The 16,078-nt window shown below is 45.1% G+C and overlaps 1 protein-coding gene across 1 annotated transcript in view; it reads left to right on the top strand.

Annotated features, from left to right (window-relative positions):
• Nucleotides 1-16,078, top strand: part of B3GLCT (beta 3-glucosyltransferase) — a 1,424,518-nt gene that overhangs the window by 249,608 nt on the left and 1,158,832 nt on the right. The window lies entirely within an intron of this gene.

Raw genomic sequence — 16,078 nt, 5'->3', positions numbered from 1 at the left:
TAGTGTGATCTCCCAACTGTGAAGCTGAAAGTGTGATCGTAGCCATACAATGTGTGTGTAGTGCAACCTCGTGTGACCTTGAGTAACACTCTGTTCCTACCCACCTCCCTCACCACCACCCCGAGAGCAGCAGTGTGATCATTACGCCCCTTTTAACTGTAAATGGCTGGGCCGTCCCCAACTTGGCCCAAACTGACCAAAAGCCCAACTGGGGCCAACCCACAACAATGGTGTAAGGAACATTGCAATCGCAGTGGGGTGCGCCATTGCCATGCACTGGCACACTTGGAACCCGAAAGGGTCCGTTGCAAAACAAGAAGTTTTAGTGGTCATATGGTGATACCCCATGAATCTTAACCATCAACCAAGGGACTGTATGCAAGGCATTAAAACATTGCAATTTGAACATTTATAACCAATAAGGATACTCGAGATGAACAGTTCAATAGTGCGTTAGTTTAGCAATAAGTATCAGAGATGCTAGAAGACATGTATACTACCGGAGCCATATAATAGGACAAGTAAAATGACAAGGTGAACTATTATTAGGGCCGGCGACCGGTGAGGCTCTCAATACACATGACAGTAGGACAATTAGAGGGTGCAAGCCTTAAGCAAAGTTCAGTCATTGTCCATAATGTCATCAGCGGGAGGATGAGGGGGAACATGTGCCTCTATAAATTTCACTGCTTCCGAAGGGACCGTGAAGTAAAGTTTGTTGAATGTGAACTTCAGACGCTCAGGAAACAATATGGCATAAGGAATATTTCTCTCTGAGCGTTTTTTTAACCCTGAGAAATTGTCAACGCTCCTGCTGGACACCATTTGCGAAGTCAGGGAAAATTCGGATCACTTGCGATTCCATTCTGAGCTCTCCTTTTTCGCGTGCAAGGCGGAGAATCTGGTCATGGTCTTTAAAGCTGAGGATTTTCGCAATGATGGGTCTCGGGAAGTCCCGAGGTTTGGGACGCGGTGATAGCGCTCTATGAGCTCTCAACGGTGAAGAAGGGAGACATGTCGGGGTTGCCCAGTAGATCTTTCAAGAGGTTCTCAACTGCCAGCTCAAGTCGGCCTTTCAACACATTTTCCAGAACCCCAACAATACATATAATATTCCTTCGCGATCTGGATTCTAAATCTTCACATCTTCACATTTGGCCCTAACCGACTTCATGTCTGCGACCAGAGTGGATACCGTGCCTTGCAGTGTGGTTATATTGTCCTTGTTGGCACTTATCCTATTTTCAGTCTCCATAATTCTCGACCCTGTTGGTCTAATTTAGCTCTGAGAGATGCCACATTTGCGTTAATGTCATCCAGTTTTTCGTGGAAGGCAGCAAAATTCCTGGCCATTGACTCCATCATTACTGTTAGGTCTGTAGTAGGCGCTTCAGCGGGAAGCAACAAGTCAGCCTGGTCGCTCGCTGCATGGGCCGAATCAGATCTCGGGGTGGCTTTCGCAAATTTGTCCATGGCTCAAGTCTTATTAGTATTCCTGGATCTATTGGACATGATGTAATATGGTGTCTGGATACTCAGAGAACAGTGTCGAGTTTATTATAAGTTTATATACACAGAGGTTGCGTGTCATAAGAATCAAGATAAAGAAACAGCTTTCTTGTCAGGATTGTAGCTATGCAGTTCAGAGTTATCAAGCAAGAGCCATGGGTGCCTGGAGCCAGGAGTCAAAGGGACCAACGCCTGAGAAAGCGAACGAGGGATCGAAAGGAGGGTCTACCTTAATGTTCATATAAGGTTCAGGAGAGGTAATCGGTGTGGAATGGTCCCAAGCCTAGGGATCTCAGGACCATAATGCAAGTAGAGCAGTCACCTTGAGAGAGTGGGGGGCGACAGCAAAGCCAAAGGAACGGCAGGAAGGCCCGCACACATCAGCCCTCCCCCCGAGCTCCTCGCCTGTAGTCTGGCCGGCATCCAGAGCACGAGCGGTGGATCTCCAATCAGCCCGCGCGGACCACACAGGATGTATATATGCGGCAGTCAGCTCAGAGAGGAACGAGAAGTCTGACGCCTCCGGGGCCGCTAGCAGCGTTACGGTGAGCTACTCGGCCGCCGGGCACAATGAGAGCTCCACCATAGGGGGGGCACGACAGGAAGAGAGGAGCTGCGTGAGAACGCCAGATGGCGCAGCAGGGACAGGGTGGCCACAGGCCTCCAGGAGCCGCGGGCTGCGAGCGCCGGCGTCCCACGAGGGATCAGCCCGCACCCCACAGCGCAGGTCCCGCAGGCGGCTCGGCCGCATTCCAACATAGCCCCAGCCCCAGGCACCAAGGTGCGGCTGGCGCAGCAAGAAAGTCAGGCAGGCGGGTGAGACGGGGCCGCTAGGGCCCAGGGAGCAGCAGGCCTTCCTTGCCGCCGCCGCATACCCCAGAGCACCAGGACCGGCCCATCTCAGCACAGGGACAGCGCAAGCTGGCCACATGCCGGTCCAGGAGGTCCGATTCCGGGCCAAACTTCACGGGCAGGCAGCCCTGGCCGTCAGTGAGGTGGGGGCCAAGTATGAAGTCGTAGCAAACCGCAGATGTTAGGAGATGTAAAGCAGCAGTGCATGGAGCTGGAAAACTAGGCAGCCATTTTGTAGGCTGCTCAACAGCGCCCCCTACTACTGTTCGCCTTCTTCATGTTGGGTACAATTTTTGCTTAGTTTCTAGTGCATACAGATGTTCTATTGCAATGTTGGCTTGGTTTACTTGTGTCCTCTTCAGTTTAGATTGTGTTCATCTCCTGCTGTACCTGCCTGCGATAAGGGTGGTACGGTTGTCTCGTGAGGTAACGTTTCTCACCTGTGTAATATTGAACTGGGGGTGAGGGCAGAAGCTATGGATGACGCATTAATCTGCCGCTCAACAGCTGTACCTCCTGGCCCTTGGATTACCTTTCCTTCTCGTGGCCGCTCCGTGGTTTGCTTTCAACAGTGTCACTTTCCTTGATGTGCCGTTCTTGTCTCTGGGATGTCAGAGATCATGACTCGGTCTGGGAGCTGCTTACACCCCTGGATGAACTCTGCGCTGTTGTACAGGCAGATTGTCTATGATTCCGGGGTCACGTCACCACTGCTTTCCTCTGCGCCTTGCTTGGGTTTCTTCTGCTCTCGCACGCCGGTTGATCAGCATTTCTGGTTCCACGCTGGAGCGACTGTCACACGTCTGCTCCATGTTCTCCCACAGCCCACCTCCTTTGGTAGGCTATTGTCACGGTCCAACGATCTTTAGCACGATCGCTATGTAAACATTGTAGCTTTGCAGCCCCCTTCTTGCAGCGTTGGCAGTTGCCTTGGTGCCTGAGCTGAAGCAGCGCATACATACAACGTGCCTCAACCATTGTGCGTCAGGTACAGCCTCCTGTCACCATGGTTACCGAAGCAAGGCGCGACGTCCGCACGTTGCACATCTGCCCACACAAACATAAATGTACGCTCCTGCAATGGCGCTGGTGCTTCTGATCAAATGTAAGTGCCTGCTTATTCTTTTCCTTGTTTCCTAAACTAATGATCTTGACCCTGTATTCCGTGTCCAAACTGCCTTTTGGATTTCAATTTGGTCTTCGTATTGATCACCAGGGGTTTGTTGAGTACTGGCAGTTATGCACAGCAAGCTTTCTCTCCTCCTTTCTCCCTCTGTCCCTTCCCTCTGTCCCTTCCCTCTGTCCCTTCCCTCTGTCCCTTCCCTCTGTCCCTTCCCTCTGTCCCTTCCCTCTGTCCCTTCCCTATGTCCCTTCCCTCTGTCCCTTCCCTTTCTCTTTCCCTTCTGTTTCTCTTTCCCTTCTGTTTCTCTTTCCCTTTCTCTTCCCTTCTGTTTCTCTTTCCCTTTCCCTTTCTCTCCCTTTCTCTCTCTGTAAAAAGTCATAATTCCACCATACATGCACCCATTCACTGTACTCTCCTCACACCCTCCAGCATTCTCTGGGAACTGATGGTTAATAGTCGTGTAGTAACTTTGATCCACATTTCTTGTATTTGGATTGCTCTTGTGAGTTTGGTTATATTACCCTATAGTTGTGTTCATTGTTCTTACGTTATCGAGTGACCCAATGTGGTCTCCCATTGTTTCATATATGTCCATTCAGGGTGTGTGGGTAAATCGGAAAACATTTTATAAAGTGCAGAAATCCTGTGCTTATCCCCTGAATGTGTTAGATCATACTAACTAGCATATAATCTGTGGATCCTTTTGAGGCTATGGGACCATTGCAGATTTCATTTGAGCTATAATAACGACATTTTCAAAATGCCCACCTATGACATTTTACAACCTTCCAAGGAATAAATTGGTTTTAAAAAATTGATTAGCAGAGTTTGCTAATTAAATTATTTTGAGTAGCAAACTGACCCATTTGGTTAGCAATTTTGGACTAATATTGTTCATGTCACCAAAAGTTATTTGTACCCAAGGAATGAAATGAGCAACAATACAGCAGTTTTGGGTGCCGCTGAAATGAGATATTAGAGGAGTCAGGCCTAGCAAATTCTTTAAAATTCAGTTAGACCTGCAGGTTGGGTAACTTGGTTTCCCTATTCAGCCTAAGATAAGTACACTCGACCCATGGCAATGGACAACAACAAATTTAAAATGCGATTTGTGTACAGTGATGCATGTCACTACAAACCCGCTTTGTTAGACACACTGCTGCCACCCAGAGGCCAGCCATGCACAGTGAAACTTTTGTTTGACATTTACTGCAAAGTAAATGTTACATAAGTTTCAAACATCTCTTGCAAATGCTACTCGGCCTTCATAAAATGTACTAGACTATGCGAGTGGGCGAAAAGACTTTGCGAGCCACAGCTGAGTGTCTGTAAAATGTAAAAGGTTAGCTGCATGAATGGACACAAATAGATATGATAGCTGGCCAAACTGTTTACAGAGCCTTTTCTGTCTCCTGCAGGTGGTAATATATAATGCAATCATAAAGCAAAGCGAGCTCTGGAGACTAACTACAGTGTTTTGTGTTGCAATAGATCTGTAGATGTAGAGATTGGATGGAACGATTGATCACTACTTTGTGTAAGCATCTAGTTTGCTTTGTGTATTCATTATGGAAGAGGAAAGAAAGAGACTAAGCAGAATGGATTGCCTAGCAGTCAGAGAACTAAGCAAACCAGATGGAATTTTGTAGTTTGTGGTCATCTCAATTTCAGGGTACCTGGTATAAAGCAACTGGGTGAGAATTTAGAATGTCAAGGAGCATGGGCTTGCGCATGGCAGGTTACAGAAATAGGTTTGCCATCTAAAGCATTTGATCATGTACATTTTCAAAAGTGTTGACTCGTCAGTATGATGAATTTTCCCCAACCAAAAGAAATATAGTTGACAATGAAATTTAGATCCACTAACCTAAACTTTACTGTAAAGCATGGCGATGATACAGTATCAATACTCTCATTATGCATTATGTAACCTACATTTTAGGAATGGAATTGCATGGCTGTCTTTTATTATTATTTTTTTAAATGATTACTGCAGCACTTTCTCTCCATTAGGACTTGAAGTAAACAGAGAAAAGGGGGGAAGAGAGCACAGAGGGCAAGCGAGGAATGCAAGGCGAGCTGTGCTTTAATTGAAGTGGGCAACTTAAATAGTTATCTTTGCTACACAAGTGTCCATTTGATTAGCAAACTGACAGAATTGCATAGCAAATTGCTATGCGATCTGCTTGTTTTATGCCTTGCTTGTATACATTGATTTTCCCGTATCTCCATCGCCATGGGTTCCATCGTCAAGACATATAACAGGGGGGAGAGCGGACAACCTTATCTTGTGCCCCTTATAAAAATAATTACCTCCGAAAGCCCCCCATTTATTTTAACTCACGAATTGAGGCCCCTATATAGCGCGAATACTGATTTCTGAAAGTTTGTCCCGAACCCCATTCTCTCGAGAACCTTCATCATAAAGGGCCACTTGACCCTGTCTAAGGCTTTCTCCGGATCAAGGGAAACCAAGCAGGCTTCTTGGTCCCATTTTGTGACGCTTTGGAGAAGGTCCATGGTTTACCATTCGTTGTCTGAGCGCTATCTCTCCTGGATAAAGCCCACCTGATCACTATGAACCAATGTTGGTAGTATCATCTCAATTCTACCCCCTAAGACCTTAACAAGAATTTTGACATCATTTAGGAGGGAGATGGGTGTGTAGGAAGAACACTTCGAGGGGTCCTTTCCCTTCTTGTGAAATTCTATTAGTTTTGCCATCAACATTGTGTCGGGAAGGGCCTCACCCTCCAGACAGGCATTGAAAAGTCTAACTAGATGGGGGCAGAGAAGTGATCTAGAGAGTTCATAAAACTTCATTGTAAAGCTGTTGGACCCTGCTGCTGTACTCCCTTCATACATTTGATAGCTAATAAAACCTCCTCCACTGTTGATGGGGGCAGGGGGGTGTGCAGGTCCTCTGCTGTATTATACGGTCGACCTGGGAGGCAAAGCCCCCCCCCAGAAATGTATCCATTTGTTCCTCTTGGCCCTCCCACTCTGCATACAGTTTACCATAGTACTTTGCAAATTCTTCAGCTATGCTTTGCTGGTCACGCCTGACCTTTTAGGATTCAATACATCCTATCATCCGCCTTCTTTTCCTCCCTCAATCTCCATGCAAGTATCCTATCTGCCTTATCTCCTTTTTCATGGTACTTTTGTCTCAAAAACATGAGTTTTTTTTTCTATGTATCTTGGACCAAGATAATATTTGTGCTTTGTATCGACTGAGTTCTCTCAATACTGCAGGGAACATGTGGTTATCCTGGTTCCCTCCCGGTTGTAATTGTTCTATTTTTTGATGAAGTGTAGCTTCCTGTCTCAACCTTTCTTCATCTGGGATCCTTTCGTCATGAGGACCCCTCCCCCCCTTATTGTGGCTTTAAACCATTCCCACAAGGACGGGAGCCTCACTTCTCCCGTATCATTAAAAGTGAAAAACTCTTTAATTGTGTTTAATAGCTCTTGTGTAACTTCCTTATCTTTTAACAGGAAATCATTACACCTTCAAGTCCCCATGGGGGGCTGGAGCGTGTCCCATCCCCAGTACCACCTTTAGCATGTTGTGGTTCGACAAAAGAATTGGGGCAACCTGGGAATCCAAGAACTGAGCTTTAATTTAACCACTAAAATTGGGTCGATCCGTGAACAATTGTGGACTATCGAGAAATGGGTAAATGCCCTATCCCCTTCTGTTGGGGTGAGAGATCGAATCCACTAAGCCGAGGGCATCATTAATACCTCTGAAACATAGCGAGTTACCTCATTACATCGTGCTTTGACAGGCTTGCCCAACCTCCTACAATCTTTCTTGGGGTTTAGCACCATATTCAAATCCCCTCCTATCCTTAGCCGGCCCTCCACAACCCTAATCAACTTATCTCTCACCCTCTCCCAAAAATCACACTGGCCCGAGTTTGGGGCATAGATGGAACCCAAAGTAGTCCGGGCACCATTCATGCACCCCTTGACAAAAACATTGTGGCCATTCACATCAGCCATGACTTCATCCGCTTGGGCCGAGACAAACAGAGCCACCCAAATTTCTTTTTCATATCTGATGCCATATATATTTCTCCCACTTCCCTGGACCTCAAATGTGGTTCCTTATCCCCTCACCCAATGAGTTTCCTGCAGGCATAGCAAATCCAACCTCGCTCTTTTTAAATTCTCGTAGGACCATCAACCTTTTACTCAGTGTTAATTAAGACCACAAACATTGAGGGAGCGGATTATTTCACACATTGCCATGATACCACATACCTCCTCTCGCTTCCGAGACCATCCCATTGTAATGCACGAAACACTTGGTCCTGCTGAAAACCGTGTTAAAAAACCCTTGTCATAAAAGTTGCATGAACTCTTAAACTTTCCCCCTTCCCCTCCCTCCCTTCACCCGCCAGGCATCCGACCCAATGCAAAGGTGGTCATCATATATGGTGAGGGGCTAATGTGACGTTGCTCACCACACGTGCTGTCACGTGCTGTTGGGTGTTGTAATTCCTTGGCGTCTCCCAATACTACGTTTGCGCCCTCTTGCTGGTCTTCCTCAAATCCCCTGCTAAGGATCTGGCAGAGATATCCTAGATAGAACATTCTGTCCAGTGTTTCAGGGCTGCAAGTTCAGAGTCTTACCAGGTATTATGCTTGGAGGCATGTTTCACGCAGATCTTCATGACTGGGGCAAGAATGTCCAAGGTATTACTAATTACCTATTGGAGGTTGCTGAGAGTAATCAGAAGTAGAGCCTGTAGTGGGGAGCGATGGGGAATAAAGGTAGATGCGAAGGCAGCAGCTGACACTCGTTTCATTGGACGGATGTTCGTGAATGAGGTTGGCAGGGCTGGGGGAGGTGCGGTCAGAGGGGCGAGAGGACCCAGAGGAGGAGAGAGTGGCCTGATCAGGAGAGTGAGGTGATCAGTGGGGAGGAGAGTGAAAGATCAGTGTGGATGAAGGCATCAAGAGTGTCCAACAGAGTGGGTAAGACCAGAAGGGAGAATGGAGAGGGCGAGCTAGGAGCAAAGGTCACTGAAGAGAGAGGATGCTGTGATTGAGGAGTCAAGGTGGATGTTGAAGTCACCAATGAGAAGGAGTTTAGAGGTGGTAGCGAGAAGAAATTGGCCCTTTCAGAGAGGAACAGGGTGGTAGAGCCAGGTAGCCTGTAGCTATGTCAGAGAGGTGGGGGAGCTGACCAACTTGCAAACCAGGCTCTAGAAGGAAGAGTATGGCTGGGTGGGTATGAAGGAAGGAGGGTCCAATTCAGTCAAGCTCAGAGCAACCCCACCACCAACACAGTTAGGGTGAGATTTGGAGATGATTTTATAGCCAGCAGGGAGAAGGGAGTCAAAAGCATTGACTGAGGTCTTGGTAAGAGCGATGATATCGTGGTCAAGGTCTTCGAGGAAGCAGATGTCGGCAGAGTGTTTGATGGCAGAATAAGCATTAAGCGTGGCTAGATGAAAGAGGTCTCCACCTTTTTGAAGGTTTTCCTAGGAGGGGTACAGGGGTGTGGTACACCAGTTGGGGAGGGTGGTCAGAGAGAGTGGAAGGAGTAGCAGGTGTGGGAAGGAAGTTAATGAGGGACAGCAGGCACCAGTCATAGAGGAGGAGGTTGGGTTGAGGACTCTGAACCAAGATAATGGCAGTGTGATAGACGATAATGATAAACCTTGATGATGTGAAGCCCGCCAGGAGTACTTCCCATTTAGTGCCACCATTAATGGGTGAGGATGAGAGATTTGTCTGGAAGTTACACTGACATAGGTGTCTGCGATGGGTGGGCAAGGGTTAGTGGTGAGGATATTTTTATTTTTTTTCTTCCAGAATTTCTGGGAGAGAGGGGATAGGTGATAGTGTAGCAGGTGGAGATGATAGGGGAGATGGTAAGTACCATACGGGTGGCAGAGGATACATGGAAGGAAGAGGAGGGGCTGCACAGCAAATTCCTATCACAAACTCACCAGACGGCCTAGTAGCCAAGTAAAATGAGAACAGATTTTCTGGGAATACTTTAGCACCGCAGATGGGTACAGAGATGTTAAACACACATCAGGCTTTGGATTTGCTAAAAGACACAGAATGCAATGCAAAAAGGTGTGCAGTAAAGTTAAAAACACACACCAGGTTTTGAGTTTGCAAAAAGACACAACATGTAACGATAGACTGAATAAGTGAGATTAAGTTGGGAAAGGAAGGCGGAATGTTGTAGGCACACATTGGTTCAACAGTTGTTTGCGTTAGTGGGGAGGCAATGACAATGTCCAGCCATCACATATTGGTATTGTGCAGGGAGCGTAGAGATGCAGAGGCCCAGGTTTGTGGGGTAGCATGCTGCCTGCCTGTCGTGGCCACCGGCCTGGAGACACAGACCCCGCAACATCAGGGGACGAGGGCAAGGGGTAACACAAATTTGAATTGCCCCTTTGGGACAATACAGCATAGGTAGCCCTGCTGGACTGAGTCCTGGCCTTTGGCGCCAGGCTCATGAACAAAGGTAAACTGACGCACTTTATTTTGTGCAAAGTACTTTATTTTCCCTGCAAGAACCTCCACGTGCGTTTATTCAGGTGTGGTCGCTGGGGGAAGCTGGATTACACATTCAGTATCCTTTAGGAGTGGCTGGGTGGGGCCGGTGAGCCAAGGCTAATGGGCGTGGCCAGAGCTAGACTATTTAAGCCCGTCCAGCCTTCATGCAAGCGTTTTGCGTTATTCTGTACTGATAGCAGCGTAAAGCTCACCGCCGCCTGAGCACAGCTTACCTTGTTTCCAGCGACCAGCCTTGGTACTTACCTTGGAACCTGCTTTCATCGGCTCGCATCATCGTTGACTCTGGCATTCATCATCTATCTCCAGACCGCCCAACATCGTGGCATGGCGAGCAATTCATCTGAAAACGATGCCTGCAGGAGAAAAAGATAGACAAGGTTAGAACTCGCTAAGACATAACGTTTAAGGTCGCGCTTTTGACAAATCTTCGCACTCAACCTTAAACCAATACTCACCTTCTGTCGGAGCATCGTGGACTCCATTTTCTTTCCAATTTGGCCTTACTTCATGCACCGCAACTACCGCAAGGCCACATTTCACCTGTTGGGAGAAAGCAGAGGAAAGACATCATTAAAAGATACAGACAATAATCAGGACTCAACAACACAATATTTTAAAGCCATAAGACTCTTAACATCAGGAGTGGTTAAACCACAGCTGGTCTGGGCCAGTGAAGGAAATCGGTCCATCAAGAAGTGCCCCTGCAGTGAGAAGCAGGACGGAGAGCTCCTCATCATTAATCAACAGGTGAGACTATGAGTTGGTGCATGCTCACTACACTTTGGGAAGAAGGGCTCTAGAGAGACAGCAGTCACATAGCAGCAGTCTCACAATCGCTCATATCCACGCAGGAGCAGCATCGCCAATTGTCGCAGCCCACAGCATATGTGCAGGGAAAGGAGCCTGACCAGGGTGATCCACTTCCAGGAAGGGCTGCAACCATGCCCCTACGTCCCCGCAGAGACCAGGTGAGCGTAACACTGCCTGGGGACTGTTACATGGTTTGCTGCAGGGGTGCAACGAGAAGGGTCCCTCCGAGCCCTCTTAGCCCCAGACAGGCACAAACAGGGGCCTTGCTCTGGGGCCTTGATCGAGGGGCAAATCGTCACCATTAAGCTTTCATTTCAAATGTACCTTCAGTTACCATTTGCAAAGCAGGTACCTGGAGTTTTATTCTCACCTTTACACAGGATTACTGCTTAGATGCACATTCTATGAATGGCCCTGGCAGCAAAGGCATTTCACAAACTGTAACTCAAAAGTTGTTTACCTGATCACTTGCCCCTGCAATCTATGATACATTGGAATGATGCTCAGACCAATTAAAAAAGGAATCGATGAGCAAAAATCCTGCATAAGGACAAAAAAGCTTAAAGCACCCTTGGTTTGACATTTCGTCCAAAATGGACATAAGGCCGAACAACTGAAATTGACAATTTTGGAACAAATACAGACACCAAGAAGGGGTGGTGATCTGGGAGCCATCCTCCTACAAAATCACAACAGTGGATATTTAGACTCCGTGCAACAAAAAAAGGGCCTAAATGAGTCAGTCCAATGTCATGCACTAAGGACCATCCCAGCATATATGCAATTAATGTACTTGATGTGGATTAAGATCTGTGCAGGTTCTGCATCCCTGTGGTGAGGAAAAATTAGGGGTATTAGTTCAGTACACCCTCATAAAAGATGGCGCAGACCCCCATTGCAATGGATCTTGCATCTCCTTTAATACCAATAACCTCGGTAGATATAGCACACTCAATGATATTTTGTGTTGAATATACAATAAGAGGCAGATATACACTTGTATGAATGATCACTGGTGATAAAAACAGCATGTTGATGTAGGTGCTTCATGAACTACCCATTTTATGCCATTTTCTGTTTCTAAAACTGGCCAGAGTGAGGCACGAACAGTCATATCTAGCTATATGTAGGACAAACAAACCTATTGTAAAATTTCTCTTTGTTACTGTGCCCCAAGTTTCTTTGTACTCTACTTGTTCTGCAAGATTAGAAGAGTCCAAGATGGCAGTCATTCCACACGCAACTAACTTGGGCCTCCACTGATATTGATACATTATTACGTGAGCTTTACCAAAAGCTCACATGCTGAGTTGTCAGTGCCAACCATGCCCACTTGATTGGAGCTGCAATTGGTTAAGAATAGGCATTCATTGGACTTCCGCATTGCAGGAAAGACAAATCCATACAGCATAGAGGTGGACTCATCACAGGTTCCACGATGTTAGATTAGAAGTTTAACGTCCCACGCTACATGAAGATGAACTTAGTCCAATATGGCGGATTCGATTCACAAGATTCATAGGGTCATCCAAATATACAGATATGCGATCATGTCAGAAATAGTTTAGATCCACGTGATCTGCTGCCATCTTTAGTTGCCCTTGCCAGACGGCTCCCTTTTCAGTCATTGGCAGTGAACTAAGGGCAGTCCGTGGACACGATAACCGCAGCGCCACATATATAAAAGGTGAGACAGTCCTTTACAGGCTAACAAGTTGTGTCTTCTGCGACTTTTCACCAGTATGTTACTCTTTAAACCATAACCTTTTGACCATATTAGATAAAATCGAGTTCTATGATTTACAGTCACTATCATGTTCTCTCTCCTTCCAACTTCCCAGTCATGTTTCAGACATACTTGGATGCCCATGTAAAGGATCAAACCAATGATTCCTAACGGAGCAAACCACATTGCAATTTCCATTGATGATGCATTTACAAAAAGACATAGGTGAGTGTTCACAAGGAGCTAATGGCCAGTAGCTCAGTCTTTTTCTGAGTAGCAAATACAGACAACAAAAACATGAGAAGAATGCTTATTCTCTCTTCCTGATTTCTTTGTCCCCCATATAGAGAGAAGCCGCAACAGTGTAAAGAATTGTCTAAAAATATCATGATCCATAACTTCATGAAGTATATTTTGAAAACACATTGGTCCTGATGAAGGTGACTGAATTGCGATAGTCACTGAAACCAATCCACCCTCTTTCGGATATCCTTTACTTTGATTACGGATACCTGGTTTTAGATATCCTCAAAACCTTAAATAGAAACTTGTTGAATCTGGCACTGAATGACTGTTATTCTATATAATTTTGTGTTACACACTCGAGGGTGAAAAAAAGAGTGAAAATCCCGCTCAAATGTACCTTGATGCTCAGTTACTAGATATGGAAGAATGTAGCCGACCTCTGTATTCTGTGCTTGAAGTTATTAAAGTTTAGGTCAGCTTCACTCCCATGCGATAGGCTGGGAGAAGAGAAAATAAACGCCTCCCTCTGAGGAGTTTAGAGATAATTAGTTTTGATTGGGAACAGCGACAATCCCATTTTTTGGGGAAGGACTCAGTCTTTCCTATAATGGCTACGGCATAGGGTCATCTCTTCCTCCATCTCTTTTAGATAGGTGGCCCACCATCTTGTACTAGGAACAGTTTCTTGCCTACTCCAAGGGAATTTGTGTTCTCCCAGATAGGGGTTAACCAATACCATATATCTTTTATATAAGGTAAAAAGTGACATAATAAAGGACTTCTGAGGAAGTTCCTCTGGTCACCAAAAAGATCAAGGAACAAAAATAGTGAGGCGGAGGCCACTATGCAGGTTAATGACTGACCTCTGGTGTACCAAGCACGAAAGGCTGATGACTGAGGTACCAGTGATACAACTTCCATGTGTGCCTCCCTCCTGTGATTACAGGTTCTCTCTGGAAGGTTGGAATATGTCCCATTGGCCTTGAGACTCAGATCAGTGCTTGGGGCTGATCTGTATGGCTCGTTACACATACCCCCTTTCCCACATAACTACAACGAGGACCTACACGGATGGTGCATTTTTGTAGTTGGTGATTGTAAGTTGCATTTGTTGAGGTATTTGAATTTAGTGTGATTTGCAAGGGTTTGATGAATACATCAAACCAAACAGACATTGAAGGGTCATGTAATTCATAGGCAAAGTTTGTTAAACTGTAGTTGTGAGTGTGGGTATACTGATAATATGCTTTATGTGGTAGGTTACAACTGCTTCTCGTTATTGTGATGGCAGCATATACAGAAATATTGTGGCTATGTCCGGTACCACAGTCAGAATTATAATGTGTTGTGTATTTGCGCGCATGTCCTGTTGACTGACACAAGGAAATGGTGGAAACAAAGGGAGAGATGCGGTTTTTGGAAATGTGGTATGTGCTCCATGTGTTGGTATGTGAAGGACAATGCCAAATTCGTATGTATTGTTGAGAAAAGGAAAGTAAGCATCAGACAGTTTATCAACTGAAAAACAAAATTTGAGGTCTATGCTATTGTATATGCATGTCAGAAGTTCTACATTGGGAGTACAGTGAGAGAGCTAAGAATATGCATCGCTGAACAGACTACCTCTGGTGACCCACTGGCAGAAAGAGCACCAGCAGGAGGGCAAAGGCAAAGTGTGATTCATTGGCTTACAGCGGGTTAACATGGGCAAAAGAAGAGGAGACTATGACTGAAGGAGGCCAGATTGAAATGTGAAATGAGAACTGTACGTGAAGGGCTCAACACTGATCATGAGATGAATGTTCATAAATGCTGTCGCAACATGAACAATGGACTGTTTATTCAATCGCATAATCCGCTAGTATTTTAATGACGTGGCTAACCCAGGACCTAGGAGGATACTTTTTCATATGTTCCATTTTTTTTTTTAGAAGAACAGAACTCCTCTCAAGCACTGTCATGAGTGAACATAGGTTCTGAACACGTTCTTATATGATTGTTTATTTGCTTTTTCCATATTCTTTAGTAACTGGTCACTTAATCTATTTCACTAATGACTTCTATGGGGTACCTTAAGCACATGTGGTCAGTGCCTTTTAATGACATAGTAGCAGTGAGGATACACAGCTTTTTAGTCTCAATGTACCAACTACCCCACTTAGGAATTTTCACACACAATACATAAATCACCACGTATGCCCATGTTGCGACACTACTCATTTGGAACAGATCACTACAAGACACGAGTCTTGTGTAATGTATGGTCATGAAGAGATAAAACAATGTATTTGTCATTATTGGTAAGTGGGCGAACACTCGTGCATATGGAATTCAGGAACACCACACGCAATGGAGATATCTTGCCATACACAGCCCTTTGTTTACACAATGAAATGAAAGATCATGACATCAGCACATAGCTTATTATACAAACCTTTATATTGCAATACAACTATTGTTTCTTATTTCCTTTTCCCTCTGACCGTATAGTATATGAAGATATGATATGAAGCTGATAAGATAGGTATGTATCTTCACTCAGAATAACTACTTTATGTAATTAATGTACACATGTACTTTTTTACACCTGGTTACGCTTCAAGTCGATAAGTTAGGATTGCATCTTCACTTGGAGTAATTGCTTTATGTAATTAATGAACCCCATATACTTTTGCACATCTGGAACCCTTGCTAGTTATTCTGTCAACCTCTGATATGGGATGCAACAGTCGTCTGTCCACATCCTATGTAGTATCACTGAAGACCAGGAGACTTGATTTTAGCATGATGCAATAATGGAGCAGTAAATCTAGAAAAACGATTTTTCTTACATAGAAGCTACACTAAATTGTGACTAAAATTAGGAAATTCTATCTAAGAATAGGCAGGATACGGTCCAAGCCCAAGATTGGGTGAGTACCGGTTTACATATTTTGTGTAAAATATGTATAGTACTTTGCCGTAATTTGCGAGAAAGTACCAAGTTATGAGAAAGCATTCTCCCCTTTTCAGGCATATAGGCAAACTCTTGCCCTAACGTAATAACAAACGTTGAAAATGAGTGAGGACCGAGAATCTGGACAGAATACAAATACTGAGTATTGGTATGCTAGTAAATTCTATCTCCAATTTCAGCAACTTAGCCTACAAATATAGGATAAGTATATTAACCGCATATATTTTATTTTAAAAAAATTTGTTCTCCTTTCTCTTAATTTGATACTAGTGCATTTGTATTGATTTTACTGTTTCATATACAC

The sequence above is a fragment of the Ambystoma mexicanum genome, chromosome 7q, assembly GCF_040938575.1.
Source record: "Ambystoma mexicanum isolate Mex_15411 chromosome 7q, UKY_AmexF1_1, whole genome shotgun sequence".
Classification (NCBI taxonomy): Eukaryota; Metazoa; Chordata; class Amphibia; order Caudata; family Ambystomatidae; genus Ambystoma; species Ambystoma mexicanum.
This window is presented reverse-complemented; position numbering and strand designations above follow the sequence as displayed.